The 15169-nt window shown below is 34.7% G+C and overlaps 1 protein-coding gene across 1 annotated transcript in view; it reads left to right on the top strand.

The window, feature by feature from the left end:
* The window catches only part of XIRP2 (xin actin binding repeat containing 2), a 495477-nt gene that overhangs the window by 299085 nt on the left and 181223 nt on the right, over nt 1–15169 (top strand). The window lies entirely within an intron of this gene.

The raw sequence follows: 15169 nt of genomic DNA on the forward strand, positions 1-15169 counted from the left end.
ATGTTCACTATACATATAGTAAATTTATTTACCTCTGGTTAATATTCACCAATTATAAAGGTTAAATGTTCTCATGTATAAAAGTAATGTATAGGAGCTACAGCTTTTAAATTTGATAAATAACTACCTATTAATATGATATGTAGCAATTCATTAAAATAATTCAAAAATCCTGCTGGGTTTTGTAATGTCTTGTGGTATGAGTGGAAATAAATCTCACTGCAATTTTAAAAAACTCCTTTTCAATCATTTTTCCTTTAATAGTTAGAAATTTAGGGCTTTATATATGATTTTCTAAAAATATTTTAAAGCATCCCAACTGGGAAAGCAATTTCATGCTTGCCTTTTAAAGAATCTATTCAAAGAACTCATTAAAACCATTCATTTAAATAATCTCATGTATGTTCATTATGCTATATCCTTTGGGAGAAAAGAAAAAGTATGAACTACTGCCAGAAAGCAAATGAAGGGAACAAATGTTAAATGTAAAAGGTTAGTCCTTCATTAAAATTGTTTAAATAAGCAGCAACTCCCTTGTAACCTTAAAAATTCTTTGAAGAAACATTTGTACACATTTAGGATAGCAAATTAAAAGCAGAAACTAAAACTATAGGTCAGTTTCATGAACTGTTAGTATTTGCATCATTTTTGCTTTTTACTTTTGGGTGTAGGTGACAGAAGATCACAGTCTGTGCACATAATGTGAAGTGTCCATAGACAAAATGAGCCTGAATATTATGGGTGTCCTGTAAAATGTAGAATTTAGAAACTTCAGGTTTCAAAAGTACCTGTATTTACATAAAATCCTATGCCTTCTCTATATACTTCTGGTCTTAACTTTTTTACCCTTATTTTTTAATAACTATTTTAGGACCTGGAAAGGTCTTGTGGAGGGAATGAATAATCTAAAATGACTTTATTTACCTTTTAGGGAACAAGTTGTATATATGCATTTCTTTACCTTCACTACTTGCCCAAGTATGGAAATCACCATAATTTTCCTGACTGATGTGCATTTCTTAAATTATGTGCGTTCTAGGCAAGACACCGAAGCACCATTGTGTCCCCTATCTGCTTTACTCCTGATCTCGCCTTTCCCCTTTTGGGGGCCTCAATTCTACAGTCAAATTTCTGGGGTTTGTTTGGCCGAGTTTTATTTGTTCCTTTGTTTTGTTTCTCTATATTCTACATGATTGAAATTACCCAGTATTTATGATCTTAGATAGAAGTATTTAACCTCTGGAAGATGACAGTTCTCCCAACATAATATATAAATTCAAAGTTATCCCAACAATAATACCAATATTTTCCTTTGGTAGCAAATAAAACTGATTCTGAGGTTCATATTTTAAAATAAATATATACTTACACAAACTATTACAATATTATTAGGCCTTAATGGTGAAATCAGTTCATAGAGAAATGAAATTGAATGGAAAGTCTAAAAAAGAATCAAATACATGTAACATATATAGTAGGTATCATCCAGGTTTTTAGGGTAAAGATAAATTATTTAATATAGATATAGGGATAATGATTGGCTATATAAAACACTCAAAAGCCTGAATGAGCAAGGAACCAAAGGGCACATTAAGATGAGTAAATATATTATTTTCCACATCAAATAGTCTTTTTTTTCCACATACTCTTTTAATGGTAAATCTCTTAAAATTTAATACAATTGTAATTTTACTTTGATTTTTTTTTTTTTATACTTCAGTCTCTTTCTTCTACTAGAATATATGCTACGTTAGGATAGGAACTGTGGCTGATTTTGCTAATTTTATTTTTAGAACCTAATTCACTGCCTGGTTCATTGTAGGAGCTCAATAAATGCTTGTTGAATTGATTAAAATATATGAAAAATCAAATTGCTTCTAGGAGATATTTGGAAGATAGGTAAAAATAGTGTATAAATTGTGTAATTTATTGGATGCTGATGTTAATTTGGCAAGATTTTTTTTAAAAAAACAAAAATATTGATTCCTTAGAGCACAGCATGGATTAATTAGCTCTGATATTTTGGACTCTACTTACCCACTTTATTCCGCATGTTTGTGATTTATGAGGCAATGAGTGAAAAATATTTTATTTGTTAGGTGTAGTTAGCTCTCTCTTAAATGTACAGTATTTTATTGATAACTAATTTTCTTTTTCAAAGCAGCTGTTTTTCAGTGGATTTAAGTCATTTTACAAAGTGAGACATTGACCTACAAGATTGAATAGAGGATATCAGAAAATCTCTTGAAAGATATTTTGTAGTTATCTTAGAGATCTTCAGGAAAATTATTTTTGATTACCAAAACCAAGGGGGATATTTGAACAACATGACATGCTTACTATTTCAAAAGTAGTTAACTTGAGTGGAGGGCATTGTTATACATTGTAGTACCCATAATTAGCTTAACATTTGCATGGCATTTGCAAATACAAATAACAGAAAAAAATATATAGATATAGGGATGTAAATATAAAGGACACTTACTATGGACTCTTCTTCAAAATTCTTAGGCTGAAAAACTAATCCCCAATATGTTGGTATTTGAAAGTGAGACCTTTGAGAGCTTTAGATAAAATCATGAGGGTATAGCCCCCATGATGGGATTAGAAAAAGAGTCAACGCCCTATTGATCTCTGCCATGTGGGAACAAGGCTTCTGCCTACAGATCAAGAAGTCTTTTACCAGACACTGAATCTTCTAGCACCTTGATCTTAGACTTCCTGACCTCCAGAACTTTGAAAAGTAAATACTTACTATTTAAGTGCCCCAGTCTATGTTTTTGATTTTTTTTTTGCTATAGTCGCCCATGCTAAAATACACAGTACATATTTTCTCACGTAATTATATGTCAGACAGAATGATCCTCACTTGCATTAAATAATCAACAGCTCAATGCTGTAAACAGGAAATTAGCTACCAGCTACAGTTGGTTTCACTGATCAGAATCTACACTTACAGTGGTTGGACCAGTTTGCACTCTCACCAGCAGTGCAGGTTTCTTTTTCCTCTGCATCCCTGCCAACATTTGCTGTTGTTAGTTTTTTTAATATGTGCCATTCTTACTGGTGTAAGATGGTATCTCATTGTAGTTTTGATTTGCATTTCCCTGATTTCAAGTGATGCTGGACATTTTTTCATATGACTGTTGGCCATTTGCATTTCCTCTTTGGGAGAAGTTCCATTTTAGTTCTTCTGCCCATTATTTACTTTGTTTTTGTTGAGACTCTTCAGCTTTTTGTAGATTTTTGTGATCAGTCCTTTATCATTACTGTATGTGCAAAAATTTTCTCCCAGTCGGTGGGGTGTCTGTTTTGGTTACTGACTCTTACTATGGAAAGCTTTGTGGAGATTCCTCAAATTCCAATTCTCCTAGGTATTTACCCAAAGGTCACAGAATCATTAATTCAAAAGGGCACCTGCACCCCTATATTTATAGCAGCACTATTTACAATAGCTAAGCTATGGAAACAACCCAACTGCCCAAAAATAGATGACTGGATCAAGAAGATATGGTATATATACACAATGGATTATTACTCAGCAATCAAAAAAGATAAACTCATGCAATTTGCAGCAACATGGATGGAGCTGGAAGGGATCATGCTCAGCGAAATAAGCCAGAAAGAAAAAGAAAAAATACCAATGGTCTCACTCATAGAAGGAATTTAGAAAACCTAAATAAGGGACCAGGAAAAAGACTATAATAAACTAAAACTCAAAATCAACAAGCATCTATAAAACAGAGACACACTATGGTCGGGGGGGGGAAGTGAGTAGGATCCAAACAATGGTGTGGGAAATGTATGGGGATTATAACCCAAGATGAAAATGCATACATTGTACAAAAATGAAAAATGATGTAAAAATATATAAAATAAAATAAAAATATATAAAAAAATCTACACTTATTAGTGGATCCCCTTCAAGACTTTGACGGGGGAAAAAGATGGGAGGGAGGGAGAAAAGGGAGTAAAATCAATTCTGTCAGGGCACTGGATATTGTGTACTAAAAAGTTCATATTTGGCAATCCTCTCCCATAAAATATACCTTGGAATAAAAAATACACTTGTAGATCAGAGTAAAATGAAGGCATCTTGAAGCTTTATTTAGCTATTAAAGCAGTTATTTCCTGACAGAGAACATAAGGAATTTATACTGTGAAGAAGTTTTCACATACACAATTCTGGCATCCTTTTGGGAGTGGGAAGCTAGGAACAGCCATCTCCAGGGGAGAGGAAATCTTTATTCCACTATGTTGTCATTCAGACTTAAGGTGTAGCTAATAATAAATGGGAGGGATAAACTCCATGGTAAAAGAGGACTTGTCAAAAGAAGAGAGGCAGTTTTGTAATCAACTATTTCATGTTTCAGATATCTTAATAATACTTTCTAAATTTATCTTCACTTTGACATGATGTGACTTTTGCAACCACATTTCATGTTCCAAAAAATTTTGCATGTATTTTTGTTTTAGCTTATCTTTTTCTAGCAAATTCTTTAAAAGGATGAGTGAATCTGGCTTGAATTATTGCTGCATATAGCACCACTTGCATTTCATAGGCATTTTCCTTTTCTATAAGTTTGCCACATTTGAAAGATGAAAAATTCCTGCAGAAAAAGGAGAAATAATTAGGAATTTAACAAGAAAAGTAGTATTTTAAGAAATAAGTATTAAGTGGAAGCAACTGCTTATATGCAAATGTGATCTTTTTTATTAGAAAACGTCAGGAAATGTTTGATCATTGACATCATTAATTAGAATACCATAATCATTAATTAGAATACCATAATAATATTTTATGTTTTTTTAAAAATTGTTAATTTTGCAGTCATTAACATAGCTATATAATTTTGGAGTATGGTTTCATTCACCTTCCACCAAAACCCCACTGTCAATGGCCTGTCCCTTTCCTTCCTGTACCTCCTTCTCTTTCTCTCCATCCCCTCTGGTAACCAGCACATTTTTCAGAGACAAAGAATTACATTTGCTGTGATTTACCAGTTTGTTTTCTTTGGTTATTTATATTCCACAAATGAAGAAACCAGCTGGTAACTGTCTTTCAATTTCTGACATTTCACATACATAATTACCTCAAGATCTCTCCATTTGTCTCAGAAGTCAATATTTCATGTTTTTAAATAACTGAGTAGTATTCCATGGAGTATATGTTCAATAATTTATTTAGTCCTATGACAATGGATATTTAGGTTTGTTTCATGATTTGGCTATTGTGAATAATTCTGCAATGAATATAGGAGTGCATAAATCTTTTCATGTTAGTGTTTTCATTGTCTTTGGGTAAATACCTAATAGAGGCATTGCTGAACAATATGGTGTTTCCATTTTTAATTTTCTTTTTTTTTTTTAAAGATTTACTTATTTATGCATACAAGAGCAGGGGCACAGGCAGAGATGCAGGGGGTGAGAGGACTCACCATAGACAATGTGGAGCAGAACGGGCAGACTGACTGAAATACACTGCTGAGGGGAGCAGCGGGCAAGACAGGAGAGGTCTGCTTCACTATGTGGGTAGCTCCCTGGCTGGCCGGGTATCGAACTCGTGCTGCAAAGGCTGCGGATTGCTTCATAGTACAGTGTTTACCCCCTTGCGCCACCAGGGAGGCCCTCCATTTTAATTTTCTGAAGGAATTTCCACACTGTTTCCTTAGAGGCTGCACCAAATTACATTCCCACCAACAGTGGATTGGTTCTCCTTTTTCTCAAATCTTCGCCAATATTTGATGTTTTGTCTTTTTGATATAGGCCATTCTCACAGATGTGAAGTGATGCCTCATTGCGTTTTGATTTGCATTTTCATTATAGTGATGAGTACTTTTTCATATTTCTATAGGCCATTTGAATGTCTTCTTTTGAGAAGTGTCTATTTAGGTCTTTAGCCCATATTTTAATTGGGTTACAATTTTTGTCATTTTTGAGTTGTATAAGTTTCTTACATATTTTAGAAATTAACCACTTGTCAGACACATGATGTGAAATACTCTCTCCCATGGCATAGGTTGCCTTTTGTGGTGCTTTTTTTAAAGGTATGAAAGTTTTTTTAATTTGCTATAGTTCCATTTGTTTATATTTGCTTTTGTTCCCCTTGCCATTGGCATTTCATCCCCAAATACATCTTTACAGTTGATTGCCAAGACTGTGTCAATATGTTTTCTTTTAAGTATTTTATGGTTCAGTCCATATATCTATGTATATGGATATATATATATATGTAAATGTCTTGAATCCATTTTTGAATTAATATTTCCATATGGAGTTAAGTAAGGATCTAGTTTCAATTTTTTGCATGTGGCTTACCAGGTTTCCCAGTACCATTTGTAAAAGGGTCTCTTTCTTCATTATTTGGGTATGGCTCCTTCATCCATATCTGTGTGGGTTTATTCATGGTTCTCTACTCTGGTGCACTGGTTTGTGTTTCAGTTTTTGTTCCAATATGGTACTATTTTGATTCCTGTTGTGTAATCTTGTTTAAAGTCAGGCGATGTGATACCATCATTTTCTTATTTTCTCTTAAGGATCACCTTGTCTATTTGGGGCCTTGTGAGGTTCCATACAAATTTTGTAATTGTTCTATTTCCTTAAAAGATTTAATTGGTATTTTGATAGGAATTGTGTTGACTATGTAAACATCTTTAGGTAATGTGGCCGTTTTAATGATGTTTATTCTTCGAATCTAGGGACACAGGATATCTTTTCATTCATTTGTGCCTTCTTTTATTTCCTTTAACAATATCTTACAGTTTTTGATGTATAGGTCCTTCACCTCCTGTGTTAAAAAGTATACTCTGAGGTATTTCATCTTTTTAATTTATCCTTTCAAAGAACCAGCTGTTGGTTTCATTGATCTTTTGAACTCATTGTTTTCCATTTCATCATAAAATAATAACTTTTATTATTTCCAACCTACTGATTTCTGGTTTCATTTTTTCCTTCTATCTCTATTTTTTCCAGATATAAAATTAAATCATTTGAGTTTTTTCATGTTTTTTGATGTAGGCCTGTATTGCTTTGTATTTTCCTCTTAAAACCACTTCTAGTGTCTCGCAGACTTCAGTAGCATTTTGTTGTTTCCAGTAGTCTCCAGATCATTTCTTTATTTGTTCTTTGATTTTTTCATTGACCCAGAAGTAATACAAACAAGTTTTGTTTATTCTCCACAATTTTTGGTTTTATCTGGGTTTCTTTTTGTGGTTAATTTCTTGCTTTATACCAATATGGTCAGAGAAAATGCTTGATGTAATTTGTTTCCATATATGTTTTGAGACTTGTTGTGTGTTTCAGCGTATACGCTATCCTTGAGAATGGTTCATGTACACTTGAGAAGAATATGTATTGATTTCTTTGGGGATGAAAAGCTCTATAAATTCTTAGTAAGTCTATATGACTCAATAGTTTTTAAGGCAATTATTTCCTTGTTAACTTTCTGTCTGGATGATCTATCTCTTGATGCAAAATATATGTTGAAATCCCTAACTGTTACTGTTTTGCTGTCAGCGTGTTGTTTTAGGTCTCGATAATAGTTGTTTATAAAATAATGTGCACCTGTATTGGGTATGTAAATATTGATGACAGTTACTTCTTGAGGAATTGTTCCCTTGACCACTTATTGTCCATGATCACCTTTTTTGACAGAAAGTTTAATTTATGAGTTATGAGAATAAAAGTTCCTGCTTCTTATTTTGTGTTATTAGCTTGAAGTACCTTACTTTTGTCTTTCTCTGTCTAAGTTTGTGTATGTCTTTAGGTTTTATTTTTTTTTTTTTTTAATAGAGGCATGTTTTTATTTATTTATTTATTATATTTGTTTGTTTTGTTTATACATGCACTGGGTACAGTCAGAAGCGCGGGAGGGTGAGAGAATTCACCAGAGCCAGAGCGGGGAGCAGAGCAGGCAGAAGGGCTGAAGTACACTGCTGAGGGGAGCAGCGGGCGGCAGGAGAGGTCTGCGCGCCATGTGGGATCCTCCTCCGGTGGCCGGGGAGCAGCCGGGGATCGAACCGGCGCCGCAGAGGCCGCGGCAGCTTCACAACCCAGCGCTCAACCGCTGCGCCACCGGGGAGGCCCTGTCTTTAGGTTTTAAATGTCTCTTATATGCAAAGCATAAATGGATCATGCTTTTTAACCCAATTTGTCATTCCTTGCTTTTTAATTGGTGAGGTCAGACAATTAACATGCTGGGTAATGATTGTTTTGAAGGTACACTTTATAATAATAAAGACAATGCTGAATATAATAAAGTGATTTTCCTTGATCAGCATTTTGTTTGGGTACTTCACCAATATAAGTGTATGAGTACCTCGAATCTCACTGGTTCCATATCAGCAATAATTAACTATTTTCTATCACATAACACAAACAATATACTGACACTATCATTTCTCATATCTCCTTGTTATCACTTATCCTTTCCCCATCTTTTTTGTTATGTTCAAAAGCAAGCCTATTCTTTTGTTAAAAACCAACTTCTCCATCTGTATGACATTTTTCTCTCACATTCTGTGTTATAAGGTAAGCTCAAATTTACCTTACCCACCCTGTATCTTAATTACTTGGCTGATACACTTATGCCCTTTAGGGCTTGGTAACAATAAATGATTTCTATTATTAGCTTTTTGTTTTATTGGATCTTTAACTTGACTGTCTCTATATTTTTTAGAGTTTGCCATAATACAGAACGCACCTTTGCAATGCACTGAATTTTTCCCCAAAATTCATATTTAAAACCTCAAACCAATGTGAATATTTGGAGATATGGTCTTGGGGAGGTGATTAGGTCATGAGCATGGAAACCTCATGAATGTGATCAGTGCTTCTAGAAGAATGAGGCTGAAAAAATAGCTAGTTGTTTCTGCCATGTAGGGTACTGTGAGAAGTGGACAGTCTGCAACCCAAAAGAAGGCTTTCACCAAAACCTGACTATATTGGTAAACGAATCTCAAACTTTTGTTATATATCAGATGATTATTATTTCAAAAAATGACCCCAATGATGGCACTTTCTTACAGGAGCCCAAATGAGTAAGACAACCTTAAAATTGTAGGTCTGTTTAGAATTAATATTATATCATTTTCCACTTCCTACTTAATACCTGACACATCCTACTTCACATATCACACTTTACAAATATAATCTCTCATCTTTGTGCTATTGTAGTTTTCTTTTGTTTCTATTTATGCCATAGCCCCCATCTTACAGTGTTTTGTTTTTTGAAATGATCATCTTCCTTTGTAAGGAACTCAAGAGAACATAATCTTCCATATATACATATATGTTTGTCATACATATAGATGAGTTTGTATATGCTATCATTTCATTACTTACAAGGTTTTTTTCTTTTGTTTTGAACATAGTCAAAATAACTTCTTTAAAATCTTCAACAGCTAATTCTAACATTTGTATCACTCCATATTATCTTTCCAGTGGCTCTCTTGGGGTTTTCTGAGCCAACAAGCTGTAGATTTGCCACTGGAGGTTTAGTTTTTCTCTGTGACATAGACTAGGGCTTCCCTCTTACTTACAACCATAAAAATGAAACTCACCAGAGGCAATCTCCTTCTACTAAGTGACATTTGAACTCAAGTCCCTGCCCATATTTGATTCCTTCTTGGGACCTTCAGTAGGATTTTTGTTTTGTTAATATACTTTGTTGTATTTTTTTTTTTATCCAGAACTTATATTTACTATCTTTTGAAAGTTTGATTTAATAGGAGCTATTTGACCACAATCCTTAGGATTATTTTCCAGTTTTCTTTCATTTATTCCGATTGGATAATTCTATTTATATGTCTTTGGTTTTACCAACATTTTCTTCTACCATTTATAATGTAATATTTAAAACTGACTGTGAAATTTTAAATCATTTATTATGATTTTCCATTTAAGAATTTCCATTTGTTTGTGTTTATGGATTCTGTTTCTCCCCTGATATTCCTTTTCTTGTCATTCATTAAGATTTTTTGTCACTGTAAGATGTTGATCATATTTTTTAATAGTTGCTTAAATTATTTGTTATATTCAAAATCTATTCCACCTTTGTATCTGTTGATATTTACCTAGTTTTTAAATTTTTTTTGGTTTTGTTTTTAGAATCTCTAGTAATTTTTAAAAATATAATTGATATTTTGGTGGGTATTCTGCAGAGGATTATTTCTGTTATCTTCTGAAGAGTATGGATTTTTATTCTAGCAGACATTTAATTGATAACTAATTTCCTTGACTTTCTGTATTCTTGGCTTTATACTTTGTAGAAATCCCAAAGCATTGCTTATGAATCGAGAAGGATGTGCCTATCCGCTATTCCTTCTATCATCAGTTAAACATTGTCATGTCTCTTTCAAAATGAAACTAACAAATGCAGCAGTTAAAATCACATATCTCCCTCTACCACCTTATTTCTCCACATTCCTCTATGGCTAATCTTTTTTTTAATAATAAATTTTATTTTTATATTCCCCATATAATTGCAACCCCCCATTCTGACCCCAATCCCTCCCACCCCCCATCCCCCAAAAAGTGTCTCTGGTTCATAGTTTTTTGTTGATTTTGATTTTCACTTTCTTATAGTTATTCATTTTCCTGGTCCCTTATTTAAGTTTTCTAGATTCCTGCTATGAGTGAGACCATCCGGTATTTTTCTTTTTCTTTCTGGCTTATTTCGCTGAGCATGATCCCTTCCAGCGCCATCCATGTTGCTGCAAATTGCATGTGTTTATCTTTTTTGAATGCTGAGTAATATTCCATGGTGTATATGTACCACATCTTCTTGATCCAGTCATCTATTTTTGGGTATTTGGGCTGTTTCCAAAGCTTAGCTATTGTAAATAGTGCTGCTATAAACATAGGGGTGCAGGTGTTCTTTGGAATTGATGTTTCTGTGTCCTTTGGGTAAATACCTAGGAGTGGAATGGCTGGATCATATGGAAGCTCTATGTTTAGTAGGTCCAGAAATCTCCACACAGCTCTCCATAGTGGTTGGACCAGTTTGCATTCCCACCAACAGTGCAGGAGAGTTCCTTTTTCTCCACACCCTCGTATGGCTAATCTTTTGAAGTATTTTCTGATATGGTAACTTAAACTCTCTCAATTTCCATTCATTGATGATAATACCACAATCTCCCTTGCAGTTTCACCGTGAAACTACAAGGGTATATTTTATAGTTACCAATTATTTCTTTTTCGTTAAATAAGAGAGAAATTATTTCCCCCAAACTTAAGAAAGTGGTACTTGCTTTTATTTGAATCCTTATATGAATTCTCATATTTTTGGGAATTCTTTGATTTATTGAAATAAAATTTTTCCCTTTGAAGAAGACACATCAACTTAAAGTAAGTCTGCTTACATCTAGTTTTGGAGACTCCTTGATGTCACATGATATAAGTTAAAAATGGATAAAAATGTTAACATAATTATCAGTTACATTATATTATCGTATCAATTATTTCAGGAGGTACTCCCTCATAATATTCATTTTTTTATATTTTGAAGTGAGTCTTTTAAATATTACTAAAAAATAAGGCATCTGTAAGAGATCACAGATACAGATTTACAGGAAATATTTTCATTTAGGAGAACTATTATCCTAACGATTTTTTTTTTTTTTAACATTTTTTTTTTTTTAATTTTTTATTTTATTTATTTATACAAGCACTGGGTATAGTCAGAAGCGCGGGAGGGTGAGAGAATTCACCAGAGCCAGAGCGGGGAGCAGAGCAGGCAGAAGGACCGAAGCACACTGCTGAGGGGAGCAGCGGGCGGCAGGAGAGGTCTGCGCGCCATGTGGGACCCTCCCTCAGGTGGCGGGGGAGCAGCCGGGGATCAAACCGGCGCTGCAGAGGCTGCAGGCAGCTTCACAGCCCAGCGCTCAACCGCTGCGCCACCAGGGGAGGCCCCTAACGATTTTTTATAAGTAGTTGAGCATCAGAACAAACTTTTAAATGTGTATTGTTATTTGAAAGAATTCAGATGATACTGAGAATGATATATTAGGGAATTCTATTTTAAATTAAGCAGAATGTGTTTCTATGATTCTGAAGACACTGTGTCAAAAGATGCATGTAAACAATTTGAATAAAATTGTTTCATGAGATATCAGAGTTGTGTTTCTGCCACTCAAACAGGAGTCCTGACATTGCAATTAGTGAATTAGTCTGAGAGCAACTTAGACATGTGCTTGTGAAGGCTGATGAGTTATTCACATTGTAAGACAACACAAACTTTAATTTCTCTTTAAAATTAGTTCCAACTATTGTATTCTTACCTCTACCTACAAACCAAGTTTCACATATAATTTTACTTATTCTAATTCACAACTCACTTCATTGATTGTAATTGTTTACTTTTTATGTCATCTACTCTGAACTCCTAACAGAAGATATGTTATATGATTCCTTTTCATACTGTTATGCAGTAAGTTTGGTTCTTAATAGTGCCTAGATTGATACAAGATACATGTTACAACTCTTTCCCCCCTTTGTCTTCATTAAAAATGGAAATCAATTAGTAAAGCAATTAAAGCAATTACAAGTACAAATAAGTGACCACAGCAAACAGGCAGGTCAGAGAAAAAGATAAGAAAAAGGAAGCGTAATCTATAAAGTTACAAGAACTGGTAAACATGTGAATTTGTTCAAACTTTAGTTATTTTTTACTCTCTGCTAAAGTTGCCAAAATGTTTTATTTATAACTACCATTTTAAAATGCATAATTACCTCAATGTCTTTACCTAAAAATATTTTCTAACAGTTACTCAGTATTGACCTGAGTGGGAATGACGTTAGCAATTTCTGATCTCTCCACTCTGAAAACAGCAACAGTATGCTGCGTTTAGTCCCTACCAGAGGAAGCATCATATTTCAAAGATCAAGTGATCTAGTCTTGTGGGAGTAGAAGAAATATGGCCAAGTTTGGCAGAGCAGGGCTTTAACTTGAGAGAAGAGCACAGATATAGCCAAGAAGCCACACCCATCGTCCTATAATTACAGGAGGAGCACAGAGAGTCACCTGGCTGCACTGTGGGTAAAACAGTTCCTGCAAGACTACTAGGCTCAGCGGGCAATATCTACATCTAATGCAAGAGATTTTGAGAATCAGAAACACAGCCTTTTATGTTTGAATTGACTAGATTATTCTGTGATACACTCTAGGAAACCAGAGAGTGCTTTAAGCTCCCTGTCAGAGTAAGAGATTCTGAACCATGTGGTTTGAGGTTATTCCCTCAGTATCCCCAGACTTTTAGTAACATGGGGTAGGGATGAACATAGCCAATACCTCAAAATCCCTATGTATCCGATGTATTGTTGCCAACTGATAGAGGATTTTTATGAAATGTTTTCTATTTCATCAAGGCTACATAAACTATCGATGCACATTTCAACCAAAATGTTCACATGTAATATTTACACATTGTGATTTATTTTATTGGTGTCACTTCTCCATAATAAGCCAGTATATGTCAAAGTGGGGAAAACACTGCAAAAGTGGAACCAGACAAGTCACATCTAACTTTAGCATCTGCTTCTTTTTGAAAAGCTTATGATACCAAATTATTCATAGATTGAGGGAACTGTAGATGTTACAAGGTATAGGGTATTCTGAATGTAAAATTTTGAAACTGGTCATGAGAAATTGTCTTGTTAAATGTTTGTCTGAGATCTTTGTATTGAATTATTTAAACTTGTCAGTACTGTGAAATAGTGTCATAAAGCATACACTTAGAAAAAAGAGGTTATAGCAGAGGCTTCATGGAGCAAATATGCTAATGGAGATTCTGACCTCTTTATTTTCATGTGCTAATGAAGAAGTAGGATGGTCTAAAGTTAATCTTGTGGGATTTTGTAAGAATTATAATATTTTCTAAAATAACTCATGTTTACCAAAATGAGTTATTTTATTTCACTTTATTATGAGGACTTGTAATTCACTGAGTTAGTCAGTCACATTTAGACCTGTGAAATAAAACCTGAAATTCTAAGTGGAGGGTAAATGTCATTGATAGTCAACATAGTATAACCATGTTTAAATTCATTGCTATCCTCTCAACGTATAGCCTATATCAGCAATTCTGGCAATTCAGGAATTTTGACTGGAACAGGAAAGGGGAAAAAAGTGTAATAGGTAGGCCCCTGTAAGGCAAGGCAAGTGAAACTGAGTCACCACAATGACAGTTCTGGGTAGTCTGGAGGTAGCACAAGGACAGTATCTGCCTGTGGTCTAAGACTTGGTATGGAGAGTCAATGATAGATCTTGATTAAAAGAGTTGAGAAAGGTGGATGGATATCAATAACAGGAACTAAACTATAACAGGAAGACCAAGAAGACCTAGTAACTGCCTAGTGTTCACAAGACACTTATGTATATAAGTCTTAGACTACCAACATCTGTGCAGACATATGTGAGGTAAATATTAACAAAGTATAATTAGAAATTATGTCATTCATGGCATCAGTGAATAATGATGCAGCCATGAATAATACAATGAACTTTGTAAATTACAAATATTCTATAAACAATTTTAAAATAATGCACTAAATTAGAATGCAGATCTTGATATCTGAAACCCATTCTTAAAGAAATCAGGACCTTCATTTTTTATTGTATTATTTGTTTTGCTAAGTTAGTGTTGGTTTACTGTAGCATATATGATTTAGAACTATAAGTTTAGAGCCTCCCTGGTGGCACAGGAGTTAAGTCTCAGCACTATGAAGTAATTCACAGCCACTGCAGCACAAGTTCAATCCCCTGCCAGGGAGCTGACCCACATGGTGCAGCAGACCTCTCCTGTCTTGCCCGCTGCTCCCCTCAGTAGTGTATTTCAGTCAGTCCGCCTGGTCTGCTCCCCACTCTGTTCTGGTGCATCCTCTCACCCACCCCTGCATCTCTGGCCTATGCCCCAACTCTTGTATGCATAAATAAATAATTTTTTTTGCATTTTTTTTTTTATTTAGACACACAGTGGGTACAGTCAGAAGCATGGGAGGGTGAGATAATTAACCAGAGCCAGAGGGGAGAGCAGAACAGGCAGACTGACGAAGTACACTGCTGAGGGGAGCAGTGGGTGGCAGGAGAGGTCTGCGCGCCATGTGGGACCCTCACCTGGCGGCCGGGGATAGAACCAGCATTGCAGAGGCTGTAGGCAGCTTCACAACCCAG

The sequence above is a fragment of the Talpa occidentalis genome, unplaced genomic scaffold, assembly GCF_014898055.3.
Source record: "Talpa occidentalis isolate TD23 unplaced genomic scaffold, MPIMG_talOcc4v2.1 talOcc4.3, whole genome shotgun sequence".
Classification (NCBI taxonomy): domain Eukaryota; kingdom Metazoa; phylum Chordata; class Mammalia; order Eulipotyphla; family Talpidae; genus Talpa; species Talpa occidentalis.